The sequence below is a fragment of the Odontesthes bonariensis genome, chromosome 11, assembly GCF_027942865.1.
Source record: "Odontesthes bonariensis isolate fOdoBon6 chromosome 11, fOdoBon6.hap1, whole genome shotgun sequence".
Taxonomy (NCBI): domain Eukaryota; kingdom Metazoa; phylum Chordata; class Actinopteri; order Atheriniformes; family Atherinopsidae; genus Odontesthes; species Odontesthes bonariensis.
The window spans coordinates 12,598,982-12,614,030 of record NC_134516.1 but is presented as its reverse complement, the minus strand read 5'-3'; the positions used below and the strand labels follow the sequence as shown (position 1 = coordinate 12,614,030).

General features: G+C 42.7%; 14 non-coding genes and 1 pseudogene across 14 annotated transcripts; 8 read left to right on the top strand and 7 right to left on the bottom strand.

Annotated features, from left to right (window-relative positions):
- Positions 1-478: 478 nt before the first annotated feature.
- On the bottom strand, positions 479-597 carry LOC142392722 (5S ribosomal RNA). Its single transcript, XR_012771359.1, has one exon. It is a non-coding gene; the product is annotated as a 5S ribosomal RNA (ribosomal RNA).
- A 355-nt stretch (positions 598-952) lies between these two features.
- LOC142392611 (5S ribosomal RNA) lies at positions 953-1,071 on the top strand. Its single transcript, XR_012771254.1, has one exon. It is a non-coding gene; the product is annotated as a 5S ribosomal RNA (ribosomal RNA).
- Positions 1,072-2,178: 1,107 nt separating this feature from the next.
- On the bottom strand, positions 2,179-2,297 carry LOC142392711 (5S ribosomal RNA). Its single transcript, XR_012771348.1, has one exon. It is a non-coding gene; the product is annotated as a 5S ribosomal RNA (ribosomal RNA).
- Positions 2,298-2,649: 352 nt separating this feature from the next.
- Positions 2,650-2,768, top strand: LOC142392494 (5S ribosomal RNA). The gene has a single exon (XR_012771143.1). It is a non-coding gene; the product is annotated as a 5S ribosomal RNA (ribosomal RNA).
- Positions 2,769-3,872: 1,104 nt separating this feature from the next.
- Positions 3,873-3,991, bottom strand: LOC142392700 (5S ribosomal RNA). Its single transcript, XR_012771337.1, has one exon. It is a non-coding gene; the product is annotated as a 5S ribosomal RNA (ribosomal RNA).
- Positions 3,992-4,346: 355 nt separating this feature from the next.
- LOC142392377 (5S ribosomal RNA) lies at positions 4,347-4,465 on the top strand. Its single transcript, XR_012771032.1, has one exon. It is a non-coding gene; the product is annotated as a 5S ribosomal RNA (ribosomal RNA).
- A 1,107-nt stretch (positions 4,466-5,572) lies between these two features.
- LOC142392688 (5S ribosomal RNA) lies at positions 5,573-5,691 on the bottom strand. The gene has a single exon (XR_012771326.1). It is a non-coding gene; the product is annotated as a 5S ribosomal RNA (ribosomal RNA).
- Positions 5,692-6,043: 352 nt separating this feature from the next.
- On the top strand, positions 6,044-6,162 carry LOC142392260 (5S ribosomal RNA). Its single transcript, XR_012770921.1, has one exon. It is a non-coding gene; the product is annotated as a 5S ribosomal RNA (ribosomal RNA).
- Positions 6,163-7,269: 1,107 nt separating this feature from the next.
- Positions 7,270-7,388, bottom strand: LOC142392677 (5S ribosomal RNA). Its single transcript, XR_012771315.1, has one exon. It is a non-coding gene; the product is annotated as a 5S ribosomal RNA (ribosomal RNA).
- A 352-nt stretch (positions 7,389-7,740) lies between these two features.
- Positions 7,741-7,859, top strand: LOC142393259 (5S ribosomal RNA). Its single transcript, XR_012771872.1, has one exon. It is a non-coding gene; the product is annotated as a 5S ribosomal RNA (ribosomal RNA).
- A 1,107-nt stretch (positions 7,860-8,966) lies between these two features.
- Positions 8,967-9,085, bottom strand: LOC142392370 (5S ribosomal RNA). The gene has a single exon (XR_012771026.1). It is a non-coding gene; the product is annotated as a 5S ribosomal RNA (ribosomal RNA).
- Positions 9,086-9,437: 352 nt separating this feature from the next.
- On the top strand, positions 9,438-9,556 carry LOC142392143 (5S ribosomal RNA). Its single transcript, XR_012770810.1, has one exon. It is a non-coding gene; the product is annotated as a 5S ribosomal RNA (ribosomal RNA).
- A 1,109-nt stretch (positions 9,557-10,665) lies between these two features.
- Positions 10,666-10,784, bottom strand: LOC142392620 (5S ribosomal RNA). The gene has a single exon (XR_012771262.1). It is a non-coding gene; the product is annotated as a 5S ribosomal RNA (ribosomal RNA).
- A 352-nt stretch (positions 10,785-11,136) lies between these two features.
- LOC142393731 (5S ribosomal RNA) lies at positions 11,137-11,259 on the top strand (annotated as a pseudogene).
- Positions 11,260-14,454: 3,195 nt separating this feature from the next.
- LOC142392027 (5S ribosomal RNA) lies at positions 14,455-14,573 on the top strand. The gene has a single exon (XR_012770699.1). It is a non-coding gene; the product is annotated as a 5S ribosomal RNA (ribosomal RNA).
- Positions 14,574-15,049: the final 476 nt, after the last annotated feature.

Sequence of the window (15,049 nt, the reverse complement as noted above, 5' to 3'; positions counted from 1 at the left end):
ACTATCGCAGTAAATGACTCTGTAGCTCCTTTGCACGAGACGTGAGGACAGTGAACTCACCATGTTCACCAGGGTCTGCAGGCCTGCCAGGCGCGTCATAAATAGCACGATGAGCATGAAGAAAGACTTCTCTATTGGCCGTGAGACCCGACACTCAACTGTTGGGACATGGATTGGTCCTCACACTGTAGATAACTAACATGGGGAGATTGCCCCACTAGAACAGAAAAGATGAGCAACAGGTGCATTAGCAATCAAATCCAATTCATTAAAATGAAAATGAGTCCAAGTCATACATACAAAGCCAATTCCAAGAGATTTTCCAGGCTAAGGAAAGCAACAGGTGTTCAATATACATATCCGGTCTTGAATAGTTCAAAATAAGTCGCTGTCTGTGGGATTGTATTTGTTTACTTGTACATCTCAGTATTCTTAATGTGAAGTTTAATGGAACAGCGCCCCCTGTTGGTTAAAAAAACACTTACAGCACCTGGTATTCCCAGGCGGTCTCCCATCCAAGTACTAACCAGGCCCGACCCTGCTTAGCTTCCGAGATCGGACGAGATCGGGCGTGTTCAGGGTGGTATGGCCGTAAGCGAGAGAAGCAGTCGCAAATGACGCTTTCATAGATGCACAAACAACATCTATTATTGTGTTCTGACTTGTAAGCGACAATGTTACTGTTTCAAATAGACGCAATTTATGATGATTTCAACTAATTAAGCAGCTTCGCTCTCTCTGTGTGACGATGAACACAAAAGTACACACAGGGAACAGAAGACAGGACACTAAGCTATCTGAGAGTCCCATTTTCAGCTGCAGAGAAGAAACACATGAGAGAAGAAGAACGTGTGGAGGATCAACATCAGCCTCTCAGGCCAATTATGTGTAAAACTGGAAGACACGTATCATTCCAGCAGCTATATAATAGATATTTGTCACAGTGTCCTTCGCTTACGGCCATACCACCCTGAACACGCCCGATCTCGTCCGATCTCGGAAGCTAAGCAGGGTCGGGCCTGGTTAGTACTTGGATGGGAGACCGCCTGGGAATACCAGGTGCTGTAAGCTTTTTCAATTCCCTCTACAACCTGCAGGGGGCGCTGCTGCTCAGTCAGTCAGAAACGTTCTCTTTTACTTTTCATTTAACAGTAGATCAGAACAACTTCCTCTCTCATACTGAGAACACACTAAATTAACACCTCCTGTCTGTGCTCAAGCCTTTCACGCTTGTCACTATCTTTGTCAAAAAACTGGATGCAGAGTTTACAAGTAGTTGCATTTTCAGTTACGTGGGTACTGAGTGATTGATGACATGTGACCTAATGTGCTTACAAATTTAATTAGTCATGATGGCTTTTGATCATACGAGCATCAAGTATCCAATCATTTAGTTTTCAAGCTAATTATGCATAATGTGTACTTTAGGCAGCAAAAGACTTAAGTCTTAATTTGGTATCATTTGTTAAGTGGAAGCTGTGGACAGGTTAGTTAGAAAACTCCTCCTTTAATTCATTGTGTATTAAAGGACATGTACGCTGAAGAGAAACTGATTTTGGGGATCTGTGCTCAAACTCTTTTGACCAAATGAAAAGTCAGAAGACTTTACTTTTTGGCTCCTGTTTATGTGATAAAAGACTCACAGGTGAGAAAGTGGTAAATGAAATAAAAACTAAATGTAAACATAGAACTTGCTCACTATCGCAGTAAATGACTCTGTAGCTCCTTTGCACGAGACATGAGGACAGTGAACTCACCATGTTCACCAGGGTCTGCAGGCCTGCCAGGCGCGTCATAAATAGCACGATGAGCATGAAGAAAGACTTCTCTATTGGCCGTGAGACCCGACACTCAACTGTTGGGACATGGATTGGTCCTCACACTGTAGATAACTAACATGGGGAGATTGCCCCACTAGAACAGAAAAGATGAGCAACAGGTGCATTAGCAATCAAATCCAATTCATTAAAATGAAAATGAGTCCAAGTCATACATACAAAGCCAATTCCAAGAGATTTTCCAGGCTAAGGAAAGCAACAGGTGTTCAATATACATATCCGGTCTTGAATAGTTCAAAATAAGTCGCTGTCTGTGGGATTGTATTTGTTTACTTGTACATCTCAGTATTCTTAATGTGAAGTTTAATGGAACAGCGCCCCCTGTTGGTTAAAAAAAAAACACTTACAGCACCTGGTATTCCCAGGCGGTCTCCCATCCAAGTACTAACCAGGCCCGACCCTGCTTAGCTTCCGAGATCGGACGAGATCGGGCGTGTTCAGGGTGGTATGGCCGTAAGCGAGAGACGCAGTCGCAAATGACGCTTTCATAGATGCACAAACAACATCTAGTATTGTGTTCTGACTTGTAAGCGACAATGTTACTGTTTCAAATAGACGCAATTTATGATGATTTCAACTAATTAAGCAGCTTCGCTCTCTCTGTGTGACGATGAACACAAAAGTACACACAGGGAACAGAAGACAGGACACTAAGCTATCTGAGAGTCCCATTTTCAGCTGCAGAGAAGAAACACATGAGAGAAGAACGTGTGCAGGATCAACATCAGCCTCTCAGGCCAATTATGTGTAAAACTGGAAGACACGTATCATTCCAGCAGCTATATAATAGATATTTGTCACAGTGTCCTTCGCTTACGGCCATACCACCCTGAACACGCCCGATCTCGTCCGATCTCGGAAGCTAAGCAGGGTCGGGCCTGGTTAGTACTTGGATGGGAGACCGCCTGGGAATACCAGGTGCTGTAAGCTTTTTCAATTCCCTCTACAACCTGCAGGGGGCGCTGCTGCTCAGTCAGTCAGAAACGTTCTCTTTTACTTTTCATTTAACAGTAGATCAGAACAACTTCCTCTCTCATACTGAGAACACACTAAATTAACACCTCCTGTCTGTGCTCAAGCCTTTCACGCTTGTCACTATCTTTGTCAAAAAACTGGATGCAGAGTTTACAAGTAGTTGCATTTTCAGTTACGTGGGTACTGAGTGATTGATGACATGTGACCTAATGTGCTTACAAACTTAATTAGTCATGATGGCTTTTGATCATACGAGCATCAAGTATCCAATCATTTAGTTTTCAAGCTAATTATGCATAATGTGTACTTTAGGCAGCAAAAGACTTAAGTCTTAATTTGGTATCATTTGTTAAGTGGAAGCTGTGGACAGGTTAGTTAGAAAACTCCTCCTTTAATTCATTGTGTATTAAAGGACATGTACGCTGAAGAGAAACTGATTTTGGGGATCTGTGCTCAAATTCTTTTGACCAAATGAAAAGTCAGAAGACTTTACTTTTTGGCTCCTGTTTATGTGATAAAAGACTCACAGGTGAGAAAGTGGTAAATGAAATAAAAACTAAATGTAAACATAGAACTTGCTCACTATCGCAGTAAATGACTCTGTAGCTCCTTTGCACGAGACGTGAGGACAGTGAACTCACCATGTTCACCAGGGTCTGCAGGCCTGCCAGGCGCGTCATAAATAGCACGATGAGCATGAAGAAAGACTTCTCTATTGGCCGTGAGACCCGACACTCAACTGTTGGGACATGGATTGGTCCTCACACTGTAGATAACTAACATGGGGAGATTGCCCCACTAGAACAGAAAAGATGAGCAACAGGTGCATTAGCAATCAAATCCAATTCATTAAAATGAAAATGAGTCCAAGTCATACATACAAAGCCAATTCCAAGAGATTTTCCAGGCTAAGGAAAGCAACAGGTGTTCAATATACATATCCGGTCTTGAATAGTTCAAAATAAGTCGCTGTTTGTGGGATTGTATTTGTTTACTTGTACATCTCAGTATTCTTAATGTGAAGTTTGATGGAACAGCGCCCCCTGTTGGTTAAAAAAACACTTACAGCACCTGGTATTCCCAGGCGGTCTCCCATCCAAGTACTAACCAGGCCCGACCCTGCTTAGCTTCCGAGATCGGACGAGATCGGGCGTGTTCAGGGTGGTATGGCCGTAAGCGAGAGAAGCAGTCGCAAATGACGCTTTCATAGATGCACAAACAACATCTATTATTGTGTTCTGACTTGTAAGCGACAATGTTACTGTTTCAAATAGACGCAATTTATGATGATTTCAACTAATTAAGCAGCTTCGCTCTCTCTGTGTGACGATGAACACAAAAGTACACACAGGGAACAGAAGACAGGACACTAAGCTATCTGAGAGTCCCATTTTCAGCTGCAGAGAAGAAACACATGAGAGAAGAAGAACGTGTGGAGGATCAACATCAGCCTCTCAGGCCAATTATGTGTAAAACTGGAAGACACGTATCATTCCAGCAGCTATATAATAGATATTTGTCACAGTGTCCTTCGCTTACGGCCATACCACCCTGAACACGCCCGATCTCGTCCGATCTCGGAAGCTAAGCAGGGTCGGGCCTGGTTAGTACTTGGATGGGAGACCGCCTGGGAATACCAGGTGCTGTAAGCTTTTTCAATTCCCTCTACAACCTGCAGGGGGCGCTGCTGCTCAGTCAGTCAGAAACGTTCTCTTTTACTTTTCATTTAACAGTAGATCAGAACAACTTCCTCTCTCATACTGAGAACACACTAAATTAACACCTCCTGTCTGTGCTCAAGCCTTTCACGCTTGTCACTATCTTTGTCAAAAAACTGGATGCAGAGTTTACAAGTAGTTGCATTTTCAGTTACGTGGGTACTGAGTGATTGATGACATGTGACCTAATGTGCTTACAAACTTAATTAGTCATGATGGCTTTTGATCATACGAGCATCAAGTATCCAATCATTTAGTTTTCAAGCTAATTATGCATAATGTGTACTTTAGGCAGCAAAAGACTTAAGTCTTAATTTGGTATCATTTGTTAAGTGGAAGCTGTGGACAGGTTAGTTAGAAAACTCCTCCTTTAATTCATTGTGTATTAAAGGACATGTACGCTGAAGAGAAACTGATTTTGGGGATCTGTGCTCAAACTCCTTTGACCAAATGAAAAGTCAGAAGACTTTACTTTTTGGCTCCTGTTTATGTGATAAAAGACTCACAGGTGAGAAAGTGGTAAATGAAATAAAAACTAAATGTAAACATAGAACTTGCTCACTATCGCAGTAAATGACTCTGTAGCTCCTTTGCACGAGACGTGAGGACAGTGAACTCACCATGTTCACCAGGGTCTGCAGGCCTGCCAGGCGCGTCATAAATAGCACGATGAGCATGAAGAAAGACTTCTCTATTGGCCGTGAGACCCGACACTCAACTGTTGGGACATGGATTGGTCCTCACACTGTAGATAACTAACATGGGGAGATTGCCCCACTAGAACAGAAAAGATGAGCAACAGGTGCATTAGCAATCAAATCCAATTCATTAAAATGAAAATGAGTCCAAGTCATACATACAAAGCCAATTCCAAGAGATTTTCCAGGCTAAGGAAAGCAACAGGTGTTCAATATACATATCCGGTCTTGAATAGTTCAAAATAAGTCGCTGTCTGTGGGATTGTATTTGTTTACTTGTACATCTCAGTATTCTTAATGTGAAGTTTAATGGAACAGCGCCCCCTGTTGGTTAAAAAAAAAACACTTACAGCACCTGGTATTCCCAGGCGGTCTCCCATCCAAGTACTAACCAGGCCCGACCCTGCTTAGCTTCCGAGATCGGACGAGATCGGGCGTGTTCAGGGTGGTATGGCCGTAAGCGAGGGACGCAGTCGCAAATGACGCTTTCATAGATGCACAAACAACATCTAGTATTGTGTTCTGACTTGTAAGCGACAATGTTACTGTTTCAAATAGACGCAATTTATGATGATTTCAACTAATTAAGCAGCTTCGCTCTCTCTGTGTGACGATGAACACAAAAGTACACACAGGGAACAGAAGACAGGACACTAAGCTATCTGAGAGTCCCATTTTCAGCTGCAGAGAAGAAACACATGAGAGAAGAACGTGTGCAGGATCAACATCAGCCTCTCAGGCCAATTATGTGTAAAACTGGAAGACACGTATCATTCCAGCAGCTATATAATAGATATTTGTCACAGTGTCCTTCGCTTACGGCCATACCACCCTGAACACGCCCGATCTCGTCCGATCTCGGAAGCTAAGCAGGGTCGGGCCTGGTTAGTACTTGGATGGGAGACCGCCTGGGAATACCAGGTGCTGTAAGCTTTTTCAATTCCCTCTACAACCTGCAGGGGGCGCTGCTGCTCAGTCAGTCAGAAACGTTCTCTTTTACTTTTCATTTAACAGTAGATCAGAACAACTTCCTCTCTCATACTGAGAACACACTAAATTAACACCTCCTGTCTGTGCTCAAGCCTTTCACGCTTGTCACTATCTTTGTCAAAAAACTGGATGCAGAGTTTACAAGGAGTTGCATTTTCAGTTACGTGGGTACTGAGTGATTGATGACATGTGACCTAATGTGCTTACAAATTTAATTAGTCATGATGGCTTTTGATCATACGAGCATCAAGTATCCAATCATTTAGTTTTCAAGCTAATTATGCATAATGTGTACTTTAGGCAGCAAAAGACTTAAGTCTTAATTTGGTATCATTTGTTAAGTGGAAGCTGTGGACAGGTTAGTTAGAAAACTCCTCCTTTAATTCATTGTGTATTAAAGGACATGTACGCTGAAGAGAAACTGATTTTGGGGATCTGTGCTCAAACTCTTTTGACCAAATGAAAAGTCAGAAGACTTTACTTTTTGGCTCCTGTTTATGTGATAAAAGACTCACAGGTGAGAAAGTGGTAAATGAAATAAAAACTAAATGTAAACATAGAACTTGCTCACTATCGCAGTAAATGACTCTGTAGCTCCTTTGCACGAGACGTGAGGACAGTGAACTCACCATGTTCACCAGGGTCTGCAGGCCTGCCAGGCGCGTCATAAATAGCACGATGAGCATGAAGAAAGACTTCTCTATTGGCCGTGAGACCCGACACTCAACTGTTGGGACATGGATTGGTCCTCACACTGTAGATAACTAACATGGGGAGATTGCCCCACTAGAACAGAAAAGATGAGCAACAGGTGCATTAGCAATCAAATCCAATTCATTAAAATGAAAATGAGTCCAAGTCATACATACAAAGCCAATTCCAAGAGATTTTCCAGGCTAAGGAAAGCAACAGGTGTTCAATATACATATCCGGTCTTGAATAGTTCAAAATAAGTCGCTGTCTGTGGGATTGTATTTGTTTACTTGTACATCTCAGTATTCTTAATGTGAAGTTTAATGGAACAGCGCCCCCTGTTGGTTAAAAAAAAAACACTTACAGCACCTGGTATTCCCAGGCGGTCTCCCATCCAAGTACTAACCAGGCCCGACCCTGCTTAGCTTCCGAGATCGGACGAGATCGGGCGTGTTCAGGGTGGTATGGCCGTAAGCGAGAGACGCAGTCGCAAATGACGCTTTCATAGATGCACAAACAACATCTAGTATTGTGTTCTGACTTGTAAGCGACAATGTTACTGTTTCAAATAGACGCAATTTATGATGATTTCAACTAATTAAGCAGCTTCGCTCTCTCTGTGTGACGATGAACACAAAAGTACACACAGGGAACAGAAGACAGGACACTAAGCTATCTGAGAGTCCCATTTTCAGCTGCAGAGAAGAAACACATGAGAGAAGAACGTGTGCAGGATCAACATCAGCCTCTCAGGCCAATTATGTGTAAAACTGGAAGACACGTATCATTCCAGCAGCTATATAATAGATATTTGTCACAGTGTCCTTCGCTTACGGCCATACCACCCTGAACACGCCCGATCTCGTCCGATCTCGGAAGCTAAGCAGGGTCGGGCCTGGTTAGTACTTGGATGGGAGACCGCCTGGGAATACCAGGTGCTGTAAGATTTTTCAATTCCCTCTACAACCTGCAGGGGGCGCTGCTGCTCAGTCAGTCAGAAACGTTCTCTTTTACTTTTCATTTAACAGTAGATCAGAACAACTTCCTCTCTCATACTGAGAACACACTAAATTAACACCTCCTGTCTGTGCTCAAGCCTTTCACGCTTGTCACTATCTTTGTCAAAAAACTGGATGCAGAGTTTACAAGGAGTTGCATTTTCAGTTACGTGGGTACTGAGTGATTGATGACATGTGACCTAATGTGCTTACAAACTTAATTAGTCATGATGGCTTTTGATCATACGAGCATCAAGTATCCAATCATTTAGTTTTCAAGCTAATTATGCATAATGTGTACTTTAGGCAGCAAAAGACTTAAGTCTTAATTTGGTATCATTTGTTAAGTGGAAGCTGTGGACAGGTTAGTTAGAAAACTCCTCCTTTAATTCATTGTGTATTAAAGGACATGTACGCTGAAGAGAAACTGATTTTGGGGATCTGTGCTCAAACTCTTTTGACCAAATGAAAAGTCAGAAGACTTTACTTTTTGGCTCCTGTTTATGTGATAAAAGACTCACAGGTGAGAAAGTGGTAAATGAAATAAAAACTAAATGTAAACATAGAACTTGCTCACTATCGCAGTAAATGACTCTGTAGCTCCTTTGCACGAGACGTGAGGACAGTGAACTCACCATGTTCACCAGGGTCTGCAGGCCTGCCAGGCGCGTCATAAATAGCACGATGAGCATGAAGAAAGACTTCTCTATTGGCCGTGAGACCCGACACTCAACTGTTGGGACATGGATTGGTCCTCACACTGTAGATAACTAACATGGGGAGATTGCCCCACTAGAACAGAAAAGATGAGCAACAGGTGCATTAGCAATCAAATCCAATTCATTAAAATGAAAATGAGTCCAAGTCATACATACAAAGCCAATTCCAAGAGATTTTCCAGGCTAAGGAAAGCAACAGGTGTTCAATATACATATCCGGTCTTGAATAGTTCAAAATAAGTCGCTGTCTGTGGGATTGTATTTGTTTACTTGTACATCTCAGTATTCTTAATGTGAAGTTTGATGGAACAGCGCCCCCTGTTGGTTAAAAAAAAAACACTTACAGCACCTGGTATTCCCAGGTGGTCTCCCATCCAAGTACTAACCAGGCCCTACCCTGCTTAGCTTCCGAGATCGGACGAGATCGGGTGTGTTCAGGGTGGTATGGCCGTAAGCGAGAGAAGCAGTGGCAAATGACGCTTTCATAGATGCACAAACAACATCTAGTATTGTGTTCTGACTTGTAAGCGACAATGTTACTGTTTCAAATAGACGCAATTTATGATGATTTCAACTAATTAAGCAGCTTCGCTCTCTCTGTGTGACGATGAACACAAAAGTACACACAGGGAACAGAAGACAGGACACTAAGCTATCTGAGAGTCCCATTTTCAGCTGCAGAGAAGAAACACATGAGAGAAGAACGTGTGCAGGATCAACATCAGCCTCTCAGGCCAATTATGTGCAAAACTGGAAGACACGTATCATTCCAGCAGCTATATAATAGATATTTGTCACAGTGTCCTTCGCTTACGGCCATACCACCCTGAACACGCCCGATCTCGTCCGATCTCGGAAGCTAAGCAGGGTCGGGCCTGGTTAGTACTTGGATGGGAGACCGCCTGGGAATACCAGGTGCTGTAAGCTTTTTCAATTCCCTCTACAACCTGCAGGGGGCGCTGCTGCTCAGTCAGTCAGAAACGTTCTCTTTTACTTTTCATTTAACAGTAGATCAGAACAACTTCCTCTCTCATACTGAGAACACACTAAATTAACACCTCCTGTCTGTGCTCAAGCCTTTCACGCTTGTCACTATCTTTGTCAAAAAACTGGATGCAGAGTTTACAAGGAGTTGCATTTTCAGTTACGTGGGTACTGAGTGATTGATGACATGTGACCTAATGTGCTTACAAACTTAATTAGTCATGATGGCTTTTGATCATACGAGCATCAAGTATCCAATCATTTAGTTTTCAAGCTAATTATGCATAATGTGTACTTTAGGCAGCAAAAGACTTAAGTCTTAATTTGGTATCATTTGTTAAGTGGAAGCTGTGGACAGGTTAGTTAGAAAACTCCTCCTTTAATTCGTTGTGTATTAAAGGACATGTACGCTGAAGAGAAACTGATTTTGGGGATCTGTGCTCAAACTCTTTTGACCAAATGAAAAGTCAGAAGACTTTACTTTTTGGCTCCTGTTTATGTGATAAAAGACTCACAGGTGAGAAAGTGGTAAATGAAATAAAAACTAAATGTAAACATAGAACTTGCTCACTATCGCAGTAAATGACTCTGTAGCTCCTTTGCACGAGACGTGAGGACAGTGAACTCACCATGTTCACCAGGGTCTGCAGGCCTGCCAGGCGCGTCATAAATAGCACGATGAGCATGAAGAAAGACTTCTCTATTGGCCGTGAGACCCGACACTCAACTGTTGGGACATGGATTGGTCCTCACACTGTAGATAACTAACATGGGGAGATTGCCCCACTAGAACAGAAAAGATGAGCAACAGGTGCATTAGCAATCAAATCCAATTCATTAAAATGAAAATGAGTCCAAGTCATACATACAAAGCCAATTCCAAGAGATTTTCCAGGCTAAGGAAAGCAACAGGTGTTCAATATACATATCCGGTCTTGAATAGTTCAAAATAAGTCGCTGTCTGTGGGATTGTATTTGTTTACTTGTACATCTCAGTATTCTTAATGTGAAGTTTGATGGAACAGCGCCCCCTGTTGGTTAAAAAAAAAAAACACTTACAGCACCTGGTATTCCCAGGCGGTCTCCCATCCAAGTACTAACCAGGCCCGACCCTGCTTAGCTTCCGCGATCGGACGAGATCGGGCGTGTTCAGGGTGGTATGGCTGTAAGCGAGAGAAGCTGTCGCAAATGACGCTTTCATAGATGCACAAACAACATCTAGTATTGTGTTCTGACTTGTAAGCGACAATGTTACTGTTTCAAATAGACGCAATTTATGATGATTTCAACTAATTAAGCAGCTTCGCTCTCTCTGTGTGACGATGAACACAAAAGTACACACAGGGAACAGAAGACAGGACACTAAGCTATCTGAGAGTCCCATTTTCAGCTGCAGAGAAGAAACACATGAGAGAAGAACGTGTGCAGGATCAACATCAGCCTCTCAGGCCAATTATGTGCAAAACTGGAAGACACGTATCATTCCAGCAGCTATATAATAGATATTTGTCACAGTGTCCTTCGCTTACGGCCATACCACCCTGAACACGCCCGATCTCGTCCGATCTCGGAAGCTAAGCAGGGTCGGGCCTGGTTAGTACTTGGATGGGAGACCGCCTGGGAATGGCTCATGACCCCCCCAAGTACATATTGCTCAACCCTGGGATCGATCGAAAATGATCAAAACGGATGGTGCCATCTGGTGGTCAAAATCCTGAAGTGTTATTTACGGAAATTGTTATGTACAAAGCCTGATTTCCTTTCTAATTTCTTGAATTTCCCCATGGGGATCAATAAAGTATCTATCTATCTATCTATTGAAATCCACTAGTCTGCTGAATGTTTTGTGTATTATTTTCATAGTTTCAGTTGATGAGATTCATATAGTCAAGTGGAAACGTGTGTAACTGTTACATTTTTGGGCTGAATTAAGAAAGGGTGTAATGTATCAGTGAATTGATGTGTTATCTTACACTATCCCAACCCTTCTGAAACCCAAGCATACAGAGACTCCAAAATACTTGAAATACTTTTACAACTTTTAATTTTCATCCAGAATGTGTTTCATTTAAAAGGCAATGCATGAAAACACAAGTATACAAGATCTGTTTGGTTTAAAGCTCGCTCACCACGACAAGGTACAGATCTACGAGCGAGAACACGAGACAAGACGAGAGACAAACATGTACTACCATTTGCAATCATTTAGTTAAACATGGAGCTGACAGACATACAAACATCACAAAGACATGAAGCTGACAAAGACAAACAAACAACACGCATGACAAAAACACAGATTATCTGAACATGAACAACCACTAAAGGGTATGTAAACTAATTGTGTTAGATCAGAACTGATTACGGTTAAAATGATTGAGGTTAGATTGGCCTTGATACTGAACATAACCCAGAACATGTTTGTATAAAAAGATAATAAAGTGCATTTTAACAGCAACATAAATAAAAAAACAAACACAAGAACTGTAAAGTGCATTATTTGTAACTTTTGAACTATATAAATAATAGATTATACTTTGAAACACAAACACACACGCACACACACACACACACACACACACAAACAAAGTTATTTACACAATTATTTACAGTTATTTACACAGTTCCCCTCTTTTCCAACTCTGCATCCACCACACATTTAAAGTGTATGAAGCTGTCGTACACCACACTGTCAAACCCAGAGGTGGTGGATTTCCTAGTGGTTGGACAGTAGGAAAAAATTTTCTGGGTGCTTCCAGCCACTTTGTCCTTGGGAGGTGTGTACCTCTTCCGCTGTCCACCACAATTAGGCACGTGGCAAGCCCCACATGGCCGCAAGGACTTGTTCGGCATGAGTGCCGAGACTGTTGGTGCAGGAGGTACAAAGCTCTGGCTGCACGATGGCCCACGAAACAGGACGGAGGGAGCCTGTGGCTGTGAGGGGAGAACCAGCAGTATGGGTGCTGCCGACACAGGGGGTGGTCCATAGGTGGATGCAGCAGGCTTTGGCTGGAGGTGGGTGGATGCAGCAGGCCCTGGCAGAATGGGGGTGGGCGCAGCAGGCTTTGGACGAGTGGAGGAGGACGACGCTGTGGGCTGAACGGGCCGTCTCACAGAAGGCACAGGCTCTGGCTCTTCAACAAATATTCTGGAAATATAAAATACACATGTAATGAGTATCGATATGACGTATGTGCTATTTGCTTTCCACAGCCAACAGGTGAAACAAAGTGCTTATGATCTGGTACAGTAAAAAGTGAATAAATGAGTAAAACTAAAAGCAGATGAGGGCTTAAATACATTTTTAGAGACCCTACAGCCCTCATAAAAGTAGTAACCAAAAACAGCCCATTCATTCATCACTTTGTTTTTAGCATACAAATCGTTGACATGTTTACACTTCTAAAGCATATTTCCACATCGAATTTCAAATCCAAATTGTTGTAACACCATCTCTATGGTCTTAAGAAGCGAGGTAGAGTGTCTGATCACGTTTTTAAAGTATTTCCAGGGATCGTCAGGTTACATTACAGTGGCGATTGGTAGGTCATTCATTTTCACAGCAGCATGCTAATCGTTTTTGCCAGTTTTAAGAGAATCATTCAACACAGCAAAAGTGACATCTAGCTGGCTAAATGCACCACCGATTTACCAACAGAAAGAGCTAAGAATGAAGAATATTGAACTTAGTTGAGAGAAACGGGAGCGTCAAATGTGTACTGTAGTGTAGGCTATCGCTGGATTCGCCGGTTCAGCTGTTAACAGTCGCGTTAATCTGCCGGTTTTCATAGAAACATTCAACACAGCAAAAGTGACACCTAGCTGGCTAAATGCACCACCAAATTACCAACAGAAAGAGCTAAGAATGAAGAAAATTGAACTTACCTGAGGGAAACGAGAAAGTCAAATGTGTATCGCTAGATTTGACAGTAACCGGCGACCGCCATCTTGGTTTGAAATGCAGACGACCCAAGTGTGACGTCACACACGTGCGTGAGCCTGCGTGAGCCTGATCGCTCAATGATTGGTCTGTTGAGCGCTCAGCTCTGCTCAGCATTGCTCAACCATTGGCTGATCGCTGCTCAGCTCTGCTCAGCATTGCTCAACCATTGGACGGCTGACGATCGCTTTAGTACTTGGAGGAGAATTCGCCTGGGAATACCAGGTGCTGTAAGCTTTTTCAATTCCCTCTACAACCTGCAGGGGGCGCTGCTGCTCAGTCAGTCAGAAACGTTCTCTTTTACTTTTCATTTAACAGTAGATCAGAACAACTTCCTCTCTCATACTGAGAACACACTAAATTAACACCTCCTGTCTGTGCTCAAGCCTTTCACGAAAGGTCAGCTGGTCATCGTTTTTGGGAAGTACGCCGGTCAGACCTTCAGGTGGCTTATTGAAAACAATGTCGGTCTCCCATCCAAGTACTAACCAGGCCCGACCCTGCTTAGCTTCCGAGATCGGGCGTGTTCAGGGTGGTATGGCCGTAAGCGAGAGAAGCAGTCGCAAATGACGCTTTCATAGATGCACAAACAACATCTATTATTGTGTTCTGACTTGTAAGCGACAATGTTACTGTTTCAAATAGACGCAATTTATGATGATTTCAACTAATTAAGCAGCTTCGCTCTCTCTGTGTGACGATGAACACAAAAGTACACACAGGGAACAGAAGACAGGACACTAAGCTATCTGAGAGTCCCATTTTCAGCTGCAGAGAAGAAACACATGAGAGAAGAAGAACGTGTGGAGGATCAACATCAGCCTCTCAGGCCAATTATGTGTAAAACTGGAAGACACGTATCATTCCAGCAGCTATATAATAGATATTTGTCACAGTGTCCTTCGCTTACGGCCATACCACCCTGAACACGCCCGATCTCGTCCGATCTCGGAAGCTAAGCAGGGTCGGGCCTGGTTAGTACTTGGATGGGAGACCGCCTGGGAATACCAGGTGCTGTAAGCTTTTTCAATTCCCTCTACAACCTGCAGGGGGCGCTGCTGCTCAGTCAGTCAGAAACGTTCTCTTTTACTTTTCATTTAACAGTAGATCAGAACAACTTCCTCTCTCATACTGAGAACACACTAAATTAACACCTCCTGTCTGTGCTCAAGCCTTTCACGCTTGTCACTATCTTTGTCAAAAAACTGGATGCAGAGTTTACAAGTAGTTGCATTTTCAGTTACGTGGGTACTGAGTGATTGATGACATGTGACCTAATGTGCTTACAAACTTAATTAGTCATGATGGCTTTTGATCATACGAGCATCAAGTATCCAATCATTTAGTTTTCAAGCTAATTATGCATAATGTGTACTTTAGGCAGCAAAAGACTTAAGTCTTAATTTGGTATCATTTGTTAAGTGGAAGCTGTGGACAGGTTAGTTAGAAAACTCCTCCTTTAATTCATTGTGTATTAAAGGACATGTACGCTGAAGAGA